This window comes from Ipomoea triloba, chromosome 9, assembly GCF_003576645.1.
Source record: "Ipomoea triloba cultivar NCNSP0323 chromosome 9, ASM357664v1".
Classification (NCBI taxonomy): Eukaryota; Viridiplantae; Streptophyta; class Magnoliopsida; order Solanales; family Convolvulaceae; genus Ipomoea; species Ipomoea triloba.
Genome location: NC_044924.1, coordinates 11,438,482 through 11,450,773, shown reverse-complemented (window position 1 = coordinate 11,450,773; position 12,292 = coordinate 11,438,482). Strand labels below are relative to the sequence as shown.

The 12,292-nt window shown below is 34.7% G+C and overlaps 1 pseudogene; it reads left to right on the top strand.

Annotated features, from left to right (window-relative positions):
* The first annotated feature begins 4,026 nt into the window (after positions 1-4,026).
* On the top strand, positions 4,027-10,200 carry LOC116029553 (annotated as a pseudogene).
* The last annotated feature ends 2,092 nt before the right edge of the window (positions 10,201-12,292 follow it).

Sequence of the window (12,292 nt, the reverse complement as noted above, 5' to 3'; positions counted from 1 at the left end):
TTTCCAGCTCTCTTGATTCTTTAATTATAAATGCAGATATTTTGAGCCTAATAAGTAATGTGATGCAAAGGATAATGGATCTGTTAAGAGATGGATGTGAAAGTTGAGAAGCAATTAATAAAATATTTTTCTGTTGAAATCATAGACATTTTATGTTTTTGGGCATTAAAGATTTCAAATTTTAAATTTGTTTAATTTTTTTAAATCTTAACATTTCATGGTTTTACATTACTTTGAATATGTAGTTGTTTTATTCGTTTATTCATATCATGTTCAGAGGTGAAATTATAGTTCAAAAAAAAGAATATTAAAAAAATAATTAATTGGAAATTAAACGGCACAGAATTTATGCCATTTGAAAAAGTAAATTAATATTAATATTTGATTGAAAATTGAACAAAAAAAGAATTGAATTTATTTTTACAATTAAATTATTATAATTATATTAATATTTATGAAGGAAAAAGAAAATGAATATATTAATATTTCATTGGAAATATAATTGGCAATTATACCCCAAACAAATATACACAAATATAAATGGAAATGAATATTAAAATCTTTTTATAAATAAAAAAGGAAATAAATATTACACACGGAAATCTGTTATTAATATTATGTTACTAATGTTACTAATGTTATAATTGGCACAGGAATCAGGCCAAATGAAAAAGGAGATTAATAATAAAAATTCACTATAAATATAACATAGCTTTCCCTATGCAAAAATTAGTAACCACCAAATGAAATATTAGCAAAAAATTATGAAGGAAAAAAATGGAAATGAATATATGAAGGAAAAGGGAAATGAATATATTCATATTTCACTGGAAATATAATCGAAAATTATATTATAATTGTAATTATATTAATTATTTAGAATGAAAACAGAATGAATTTATTAATATTTTATTGAAAATATATTCAACAATTATATTTTTATAATTATATTACTTTTTAATCATATGGAAATTAATAATAAATTTTTATGAATGAAAAGAAAATAAATATTACACGGGAATCTGTTATTAATATTTTCTTACTAATTGGCATGGAATCAGGCCAATTAATTGGCAATTATTATCAAGAAAAAGGAATGGATGGAAAACAATATTAAGAAATGAATATACTAAAAATAAAATGGAATATTATTAAAACTTAAATGAATATATTAATATTTCACTGGAAATATAACACAACTTTTCACTACGAAAAAAATAGTAACCACCAAATGAATGACTATGAAAAATTATAAAGGAAAAAGGAATAATGTAAAATAATATTAATTCTTTTTATGAAGGAAAAAGGAAATAAATATATTCAAATGGAAATAAAATATTAGGAAAAACGAAATGAACATATTAATATTTCACGGGAAATATAACACATTTTTCTCTATAAATAAATTAGTAACCACCAAATGAAATATTAGGAAAAAATTATTAAGGAAAAAAAATGGGAATGAATAATAATTTTTTTTATGAAGGAAAGTGGAAATGAATATATTTAAAAGGAAATGAAATATTATGAAAAACGAAAGAAATATATTAATATTTCACTGGAAATATGACACAACTTTCCATATGAAAAAATTAGTAACCAACAAATGAAATATTAGGAAAAAATTATTAAGGAAAAAGGAATGGAGATCAATATTAATTCTTTTTACGAAGGAAAAATGAAATGAATATATTTAAAAGGAAATGAAATATTAGGAAAAACGAAATGAATATATTAATATTTCACTGGAAATATACCATAGCTTTCCTTACAAAAGAATTAGTAACCAACAAATGAAATATTAGGAAAAAATTATGAAGGAAAAATGAATGACAATAAACAATTCTAATTATAAAGGAAAAAGGAAATGAATATACTCAAAAGGAAATTAAAATATTAGAAAAAATATAATCAGCAATTATATTATTATAATTATATAAATTAAATATTAATTAATTAATTATATTAATTATTAATTATATTAATAAATAGTACTCCATAATAATTAATATTTATTAACTAGAAGGTTGAGCAATCCCCTCACCAACTTTAGATGTCGTTGATTAAATTAATATGTACACGTGTGACATGAACACTGTAGAAGGTCGAACATATTTAATATATAATAATAATAATTTTTGTATATACGAATTGATATTTCTATTAACGAAAAATAATTAATTTAGTGTAATTGACTAATAATAATTGCTTAATAATTATTATCGTAATTAAGCTAAATATTGGTCGTTGAATTTATTTTTATACTCTGTAATAATTAAAAGTTAAATTATTTCTCATTTTTCCATATTTATTTTTGTAATAATATAATTACTTAAGTTATATTAAATATAGATCTTTTTAAGATAATGGTAAACAAACAAGTCATATATTATTCAATTAATTGAGTGATACTTTTGCACTAATCGTATAATCAAATAAATGTACATGTTCAATATAAAAATTTTTTTAAAATAATTTTATCTTTAATTTTATTATCTAAATAAATAATACAAAAATTTATCTGTGAATCGCACGGGTAATTGGACAATTATTTACTCTAATTCAAGCAAAGAAAACATCAGAAAACATAATCAATCCAACTAATTTCATCAATTGCGCTATATAATATTCGATGTTATAATTTATATAATTGTATATCGATCCAAATATTTTTAAAATATTATAACAAATTAATTCCGTGCAACGCACGGGCGAAAATACTATTTATACCTAATAGCATCTTAATCTCTTCCTCGAGCAACGAGTTATCATGTCATATAGATATTAAATTAAACATATTTTTTAATTATATTTTTAAATTAAACATTATTATTTTTATTATTAGTCTTCCTAAATCCTCAAATTAAATAGTAGGCATGTTTTTCCTAAAATCTCCAATCGCCCAACCCTCATACTTGCGAACCTACTATGTATTCTGGTTCGCGGGTTCTAGAGATTTTGAGAAAACATGCCTCTAATTTGCTACATTTGGTCCTCCGACCTATTTTACGGTCACCGGTAGTAAATGTTTTGGTTGAAAATGTCATAGAAAATGATAACTTTATCCTTCAAGAGAAGTGACTTAATTGATTATTATGCATTCATGTTAGATAACATAGGGGTACAAATTTGATCATCGATGATTCTAAATTAGGCTGGAGAACCAAATGTAGCAAAGCTTTATTTATGTTCGTTTTTTTGTTACTAATACGTGTGATGATTGAAAGTTATACCATCATTTATGTTCATTTTTTTTGTTACTTTACACACACACACACACACACACACACACACACACACACGAGTTGTACTATACAATATTTTGGTAAGAAATACTCTACCGTTATAACTTTAGTTATCTTTTTCATTGTTACGATGCACATTCATCCCTTATATATATTCTTCAATAATAATAATATATAGACATTATATATAGGAGTATTATTATATAAATTATTTCCTAAAATATAAATATCAAATTTATAAAAATGGTTTACATAATAATAATAATAATAATAATAATAATAATAATAATAATAATTATTATTATTATTATTATACAATAATATAAATATCTAAAATCTAAATAAATCTAAAATTTTAATATAAAATATTACTCCGTAATATTAAGCATTGATATGATTTTTGTGCATAGTGCATAAAAAATACTAATCATTAACATAAAAAGGAAAACTATAGCATTAAATTGATACCCATTTTTAAAATTTTGTAATAGGTATTAAGAGAATTGATTAATTTTGAAGTCGGTAAAGTGATAAATTTTGAAAATAAATGTAACTATGTAAGAGTTACCAACACGTCTTTTATTTCAATTGACTTAATAAGATTGGCTTATAGTATATTTGTTAGATATTTTCTAAATTTGAAAAGACTTTTGTCTTTGGAGATTTGAATTTGACGCAGTGCACCCCACATGTGGCAGCGGTGTATATATGCGGGTTTGCATCGCATAAGTAGAGAAGAAAAGGAAATCAAATCAATCGAGAGAGAGAGAGAGAATAGAGGATGGAAGTGAGAGTAGAGAGGATTGGATCATGGAGGATCATGACGGCGGCGGCACAAGAGCAGCCGGCGTTTGAAGGATTGGATCCACTAGATTCGTGGCTCCCCATTACCGAATCTAGAAATGGCAACTTTTTCAGCATCGCCTCACATATGCTATGCTCTGGAATTGGACTCCAGGCCCTCCTTCTCCCTGTTTCATTCATCTCTCTTGGTTGGTACGTATGTATGTATGTATGTACGATCCACTCCTTTAATTATAAAATAATCACTCCTTTTTAATTACTAAACAGAAAACATCAGAGGAAGATCCAAGCTGTATCTGTAGGGTTGACTCTATCTCACTGCACTAGTCAATGTTATCTGGATGGTCTTTTAATAATCATTATTCATTCTGTAGGGTTTGGGGTATTATCTGTCTATCGCTGCTATTTGTATGGCAACTGTATACCATATGGTTGTTGGTGGATCTTCATGAATCGCCCACAGGACTCGCTTCAGCAGATACGTCCATCTCGCAATTGTAGCTTTTGGTTAGTAATAACAAAAAAAAAAACAGAGTTAGTTTTTAATTGAGTTATTTCACTTTTGGTCACGATTATGGGCCACATTTGGTCCCTATTAAAATTTTCAGATTTAATTTCATGATTTTTAAATCCCTGCCACATTTTATCATTCTGATCAAAATTTCGGACAAGGGTGATTTTTTCGGCAAGTGAATTAATTTAAGGACTATATATATATATATATATATATATATATATATATATATATATATATATATATATATGGGTTGGGATGAGGTGTAGATGTTTTGTAGGTGAAACATAGGGTTGGACGGAGGTCGATAACGGGTCTGATATCGCAAAATACGGGCACCAAGGAAAACCGGAAAACACGATCTTTTATTAGCTCAAGGATCCAAACCCGGTTACAAGTCAAGAAGTGCTCAAAGTGCTCGGCAGGTCGGCAGACGGCTTCCCTACTGTCCGAGCTCACTCTAAGTCTTAGTCTAGAAACAGCCAAAAGATCCCCTCTCTCCTCATAAATGCGCTTGGCGGCGGCTCTCTTTGCACCCAGGGCTACCTTCGTCTTGGGGCGAGGGGCGGCGGCCGGGGCAACGAATGCTCTATCAGGCGACATACCTGCACAAGTAACAACAGATTAGTTTGAATGATCGGACGATAAAACCGATCTGGAGGAGTTAGAGTCTGGCAAAAGCAATCTCGTTGACCTTGACTCGACTCGGCCGATGAACCTTTGACGGCTGGAACGACGATCGGCACCGGCTCGTACTTTTCGCTACGGCCGTAGTCGGGGGGCTCGAGGTTGGCGTTCTTGTAATCCTCCGGAGTGCGGAAGATAAGGTAGTCGTACACCTCCGAGGAGATCTTCGCGGCCGCGTCGGTGAGAGCTCGGGTCCGCTTGGGGAAGCTATGCTCGGTGAAGTGCGTAGACCACACTCGGGGGACCGGTAACTTCCACTTATACTCAACCGAAAGTATGCGGTTCTTCCACCCCTTGTTACTGTCGGGAACGTTGGTGAGAGTGCAATGGTGCCCTCGGGACTGAAGCATCAAGTAACCCCCGCCGTGTTTGGCCGAGAGAGGCCTGACGGCGTAAAGGAAGTTGAACAGTTCCATCGTGCACATTAGCCCGTGCCGAGTACAGATCTGGGGAAAGCACGCGATCATCCGATGAGCGTTCGGAATAATCTGCCCCGGAAGGACCTCGTAGTACTTCAAGAAAGCAAGAAGGAAAGGAGAAAAGGGGAAGGTCAGAGGCGCCTTCAAGGAGTCCAAGTGGATCCCGAGCCAATCGTCAACGTGCCGATCAATTACGTTGCCGAGCGCCCGACTGACCTTATAAGGGATACGACCCCGTAGTAATGCGTGGATTTCGTCGGTCTCGGCTCGGGTGAGCAAGCACTTCTGCTGCTGAACGACCTCGCTGTTCAGGAAGAGCATCTTCCTTCGGGTCGCGGAAGGCTTGTCGGCGGTTTGATCGGCCTCTACTAGGTTTGGGTCCGACGAGCTGGCTACCACTGGGGCGTGTGACGCTGACGGTTGGCGGGGGTTCGGTGCCGATGAACTCGCTTCGCCCGGGGCCGGGAGTGCACGACGTCGGGACGAGGCCTCGGGGCCCAAGGGTTTGCCCTGGGGCTTGTAGCTCTCGAGGGACGCCCTTCCGGCGTATGGAGACGGTAACTTCCTCCACGGTGCGGGGGCTGAGGTGAGGAAACATCTTCGAGACCACTACTCGTGGCGACTTGCCTCGGCCCGACGAGCTGACGTCCTCGGTAGAAGCCGAGGGTCGTAGCGGCCCCTCGTTTTCCTCGGCGTTGGGGGAGACGTGCTCCACTTCATTAATCTGGTTGAAGGTGGAGCCTCCCGTTGAATGAGAAAAACTTTCGCTGACGGCTTCGTCGTAATCCCGACCAGATACGTTTTGGTTGTCCGAGTCCGACATCCTAATTCCTATTTAAGCGAAGGGATGGGGGTTCAGCTTTGGATGCGGGGCCAACCTGAACTACGGGGTTCTATCTTGTTAAAAAGAGAGCAGGATAGAATGCTTACCGAGTATGAAAGCGACGGAAGGGAACAAAGACTTCACGGCGTGACACGGCAACTGCCCTTTGTTTTTGCTCGGGAGGCTCTGATCTCCGAATAGCTGCGAAGGCAAAAGTGGGCGTCGAAGGGTGAAGCGGCTACTTATAGGCGAGGAAAACTAATCGACGCCTGAGGTGACGGTTCGGTTCTCGAGGGTTTTCCCGCCAAAGGCGTTCTCCGCCGTGAGTGAGCCCTCACCAAGTTCCGGTGCATCCGCGCGAGAGAACCACCACGGCAAGCAGCAATGCGATCGGCTCAACATGAGTTTTCCCCCCAAACCACTCCCTCGCGCTTGCACTCATCACACTTTGGGGTGAGGGGGCTAGATGATAGTGAATATACTCCAGGACCCGTCGGATGCACTCCGGACCCGGTCGGAGGCTGTGCGGTCGGGGAGTCGGTTGGTCGGGAGGTTGACGTGGGCTCGGCCGTCACGGGCCGAACAGTGCCCCCGACCGGCTCACGACGCGGCGTGCCAAGGACTGCCACGTACTCCTTCCCGCTTGGGCGTAGAGTGAGGCGGGCGCATGCGCGCCACGTTCCCGCCATGCCGGAGGTCCGGCAACCGCACTTTTCTACCTTATAAATAGCGCATTTATGAGGAGAGAGGGGATCTTTTGGCTGTTTCTAGACTAAGACTTAGAGTGAGCTCGGACAGTAGGGAAGCCCACTGCCGACCTGCCGAGCAACCGACTCCCCGACCGCACAGCCTCCGACCGGGTCCGGAGTGCATTCGACCGGTCCTGGAGTATATTCACTATCAGGGTCAGACCTAACAATTGGTGAGTAAGGGATGCTTAGGCAGAGGCCGGTAAAATGAAATAAAGTTGTGCTTTCGCTATTAACTATAATTTTTGACATAATGATAAGCGTTTGATACTAACAAGTTGTAATAGAGTCAGGTCAGAAATTCGAATCATTTTTGCGGTAATGGTAAGCATTTGATTCTGGTCGAGTAATTGTGATTGAATGGATGTATCTGCAGCAGGTGCAAAAATGGGGAAGTTGGCAGCCATATTCCCAACATTGTATCTATCGGGAGGGACGTGCGTATCGCTAATAATCAACGGGGGAGGGAGCCTTAAGCTCTTCTACAAAACCATAATCAACGACGACGACAAAGGACAAACTGGCACTGAATGGTTCTTGGTGTTCGTTTGCATTGCCATCTTGGTTGCCCTCTTCTTCCCCAACTTGAATTCCTTGGCTTCAATTTCTCTCGTGGGTTCACTCACGGGTGTTGCCTACTGTACTATACTGTGGATTTTATCCGTCAGCAAAGGCAGGCCGCAAGGACTAGGAGGAGTTGCCTATGATCCACCTGAGGTTTCCACTTCAAAGGTGGACAGATTCCGGGACATCTCAAATGCTCTTGCCCTTATCTCCCTTGCATTTAGAGGTCACAATATCATCCTAGAGATACAGGTACATACGCCCAAATATTAAAAAAAATTTAATATATATATAAAACACGAACCATACTACATCCCAAGTGACAAAACCCATAAAATGCACACAACGAACAACATGCACCTAATTAATGTATGACATTGATATGCACACAACGAGCAACACGACTACTAAGCCCCCAACGCCTAACAAAAAAAATCAACACGTACACCCACAACCTCAAAAAATACAAATAAAATGAAATGTACGCACAAAATTGGAAGAATCCTAATATACCAAAAATACTACTACAATTATGCATAACTCCAAAAAATAATAACTAAACATTTTAAATGCACTAAAAATTACTAAATCACCCCCACATAAATAAATAAATACATACATAAGCAATACGATCATATCAAATCACAATGTCCACAACACTAAGATCAAATGTAATAATTAGTTCTCACGTACTAATGCAAAGAGAGGTTCTCATATAATCACCAATATATATAGGGCTGGTTGACTTCTTAAATTATTGCTAAGAATTTTAGAAATAGTCCTTCAACTATTGACTTTTACAAATTTTTGTCCTCGATTTTTAATTTGATCAAAATTGATCCCTAAACTATTGATTTTGTACTAAATTTGATCCTTCTGTTAAATCTGTGTTAAATAGGTGTTAAAATTGAGAGCAAAAATGTAAAACCAAATACATGGGCCTTATGTCATTTTCGCCCTCAATTAACACCTATTTAACATAAATTTAACAAAAGACCAAAATTAGTACAAAATCAATAGTTAAGAAATTAATTTGGTCAAATTAAAAGTTGAAAATAATAATTGATAAAAATTAATAGTCAAAGGACCATTTATGCAATTAACTCTTATTGCTAACAACGAACTTAGAGCAACTCCAACAGTGGTGATTTTGGAGGTTTTTTTTTTTGTTTTGATGAAAGAGAAAATGGTGACTTAGAGAGGAGAGAACGAAGGATCAAGAAGAAAAAAAAAATTGCACAAGTTATGACCTTTTGTGGGACTTGGAAGTAAAAAAAATAAAAGAAAAAGGCTCAGGCGCACCAGTCCTTTGAGCGCATTAATATTAATATTTTAATTTTTTGACCATCTTTTATTTTCTCCCCTTTTTCTCTCCCTTCCCCTATCCTATAGAACTTATAAAAATTAGAATTCTATTAAATTGATTCTCAAATCTTATTTCTTAAATTTTAATTCCTTATGTAACGAACACTTATTATACTTTTCTTTATGTGGACCTCAATATAAATGTCTATATCAAAATTTTATGTGTGAAAGTAAAAATTGAGAGTACACGTAATATTTTCTTAAACTTTTAGCAAAATAAAATTTTACTTTTGGGTTGCTGTTAACACGTACTAGTGTCTTGCAGGGGACATTGCCTACAAATCCAAAAGTTCCCTTGCGTAGCCGCATGTGGAGAGGAGTGATGACATCTTATCTACTCATAGCATTATGTCATTTCCCGCTAGCCATTGCGGGGTACTGGACTTATGGCAACTTGGTAATTATATTATTATTACCTTTTTCATCTCATTTATGTTAATTGTATAAGTCAATTAATTCAACTTTTATATACATATAAGTGTGAATGTATTGTTTATTATATATTGTATTCAGTGTATCCCATGCATGCATACAGATGCCGACATCATATCAAAAAGGAGGAATATTAAATGCATTTGAAAAGTTTCACCAACACGACATATCGAAATTCGTAAGGGGCGCAATATACATGATCATCGTCATTGCATGCTTGTGCACCTACCAAATCTATGCAATGCCGGTGTTGGACAACTGGGAAAGACTATACGTGAACAAGAAAAAGATGAGGTGCCCTAGGTGGGTGCGAATATGTCTCAAAGTGTTGTTTGGTGGATTGACCTACTTAGTATCAGTGGCTTTTTCGTTCTTGGGAAGCTTGGCGGGCTTCATCGGCTCCATCGCGATGCCACTTACTTTGGCTTATCCATGTTTTATGTGGATTGCCATGAAAAAACCTCGTCCCTATATCTTTGTGTGGTGCGTGAACATGGGCCTAGGCTGTTTAGGCATGTTGATGTGTACGGTATTGGCGACTGCAACATTGTGGAGTTTGATAGCCAATGGGTTGCACGCTAATTTCTTCAATCCTTAATTGAAGCATCAAGCATGCATGCATGCATGTTGGATTGTTGGTAAGGGCATCCACTGCATATTAGTGGTTCTTGGTGATGTTTTTGAGACAAAATGACTGGTGTGGAAGTAAAAGAAAGAAGAAAGAGAGGAGATTGGGTTCTTGTAGTAGATCCAAGTTTTTTGACTCTTACTAAGGGTCCCACAATATAATTTGAAAAAAAAAAGATCAATTGGTGCGTATTGCACACCAGCATCAATCGTTATATCGTGGACCACGGTGCACATAATACTGTAGACCCTGGTCCGAAACGACGTCGTATGTATGTCAGTCATCTAAGTATGCTAAACCACATTTTGATGTAGTATGCTAAAAAAATGAAATTACAATACACAATAAAGGGCATGTATCAAAATATAATGAACTTGCATAAGTAAAAACAAATTAGCTACAATATCTAAAAACATAATAAATGTGAATGATGGTTATACCCCTCATTTATGTCCGTTTTTTCTATTAAGTTTTTTTTTTTTGTACATTATGCTATAAAAGTTGTACTACATAATATTTTGGACAAATATACCCCTACCGTTATAACTTCCGTTATCTTTTCTACCTTTGTTACTATGCACATGCATCCACCATATATTTTCTTATCTTCTTCAATAATAATAATAAAATATACACATTAAATATTAGAGTTATATGTTAGTTGTTTTTTAAAATATAAATATCCAATTTATAAAAATATTTTACATTATTATTATTATTATTTACTATATTAAAATTTAAATAAATTTAAAATTTTAATATAAAATACTAATATTGGGCACCTATTTTTTGCGCATCGCGCATAAGAAAAACTAGTACTAAAAATAAATATGTATGTCAGTGATCTATCTTGTAGTGTTGGGCAAATTATATTGTGGATAACGGATAAATGCTCTTTTTTAATATACTAAATATTCATTTTTTTGGTAATATACCAAATAATAAATCTTATGTACACATAAAAAAGGAATATTCAGTGTACTAAAAATAAAATTTCAATATGCTAAAAATGAACATTATGTTAGTTGTTCACCTTACAAGGTTAACTATAGCCCATGGTATAGTGATTAGCAATGTGGGACACAATCATTATATCGTGGACAATGGTCTATCTTGTACACTGACATAAAATTTATTTTTAGTACATTAAGTACTCATTTTTTGAAAGTTCATTTTTAGTGTACTAAAAGTTCATTATTTGGTATAATATCTAAAAACGACCATTCTGTATATTAAAAAGTACTACCTCCGTCCCATTTTGTTTGTCTGATTCGGTTAACGAGGCTTGACTGAAGCTATTTTTAATTTAATTTTTTATAATATTAAATTTAGTATTAGTATATAAAATTTATATATTTAGAAACTACATTAACAGTACTATTAAACACAAAAAATTAAATTTAAAAATAATTAAAAATTACTAAAGAAAATAAGTAATGAAGAAAGAGTTGGATTGACCAATGAATAGTAAACATGACAGGTAAAATGGGACAGAGGGAGTAACATTTATCAGTAGTTCATATTACGACAATTTATATTGTGGACCAGCATCCACAGTGCATTGTGGACCCTGGTCAAATATACAGAATTTGACTTCATAATGTATAGAATTCATGTTCATAATGCACATAATTATGTAGTTGAGGACACAAACATTTAACATAATACACATACGCATAAACACGATATTTTAAAATAAGTACATACAGATCATGCGTATTATGCAATGAATTTGTGTCTTCATCTATATAATTTTGTACATTATGAACTTTAATTCCATAATGTGTATGTGTATTATGTTAAGTGTTTATGTGACATCAGTTATATAATTCTGTGTATTATGAACATGAATTCTGTACATTATGAAATCAAATTCTGTATATTGGACAAGACTTCACAGTGCATTGTGAACCCTGATCCACGATATAACGATTGCCTTATTACAATACGGATCATGACAGTTGTTATGCCATGGAACCAGGTCCATCTTCCATGTTCACAATTTCAGAATTCTATATTTACAATTTTAAAACTCTATATTCACAATTTCAGAAATCTATGT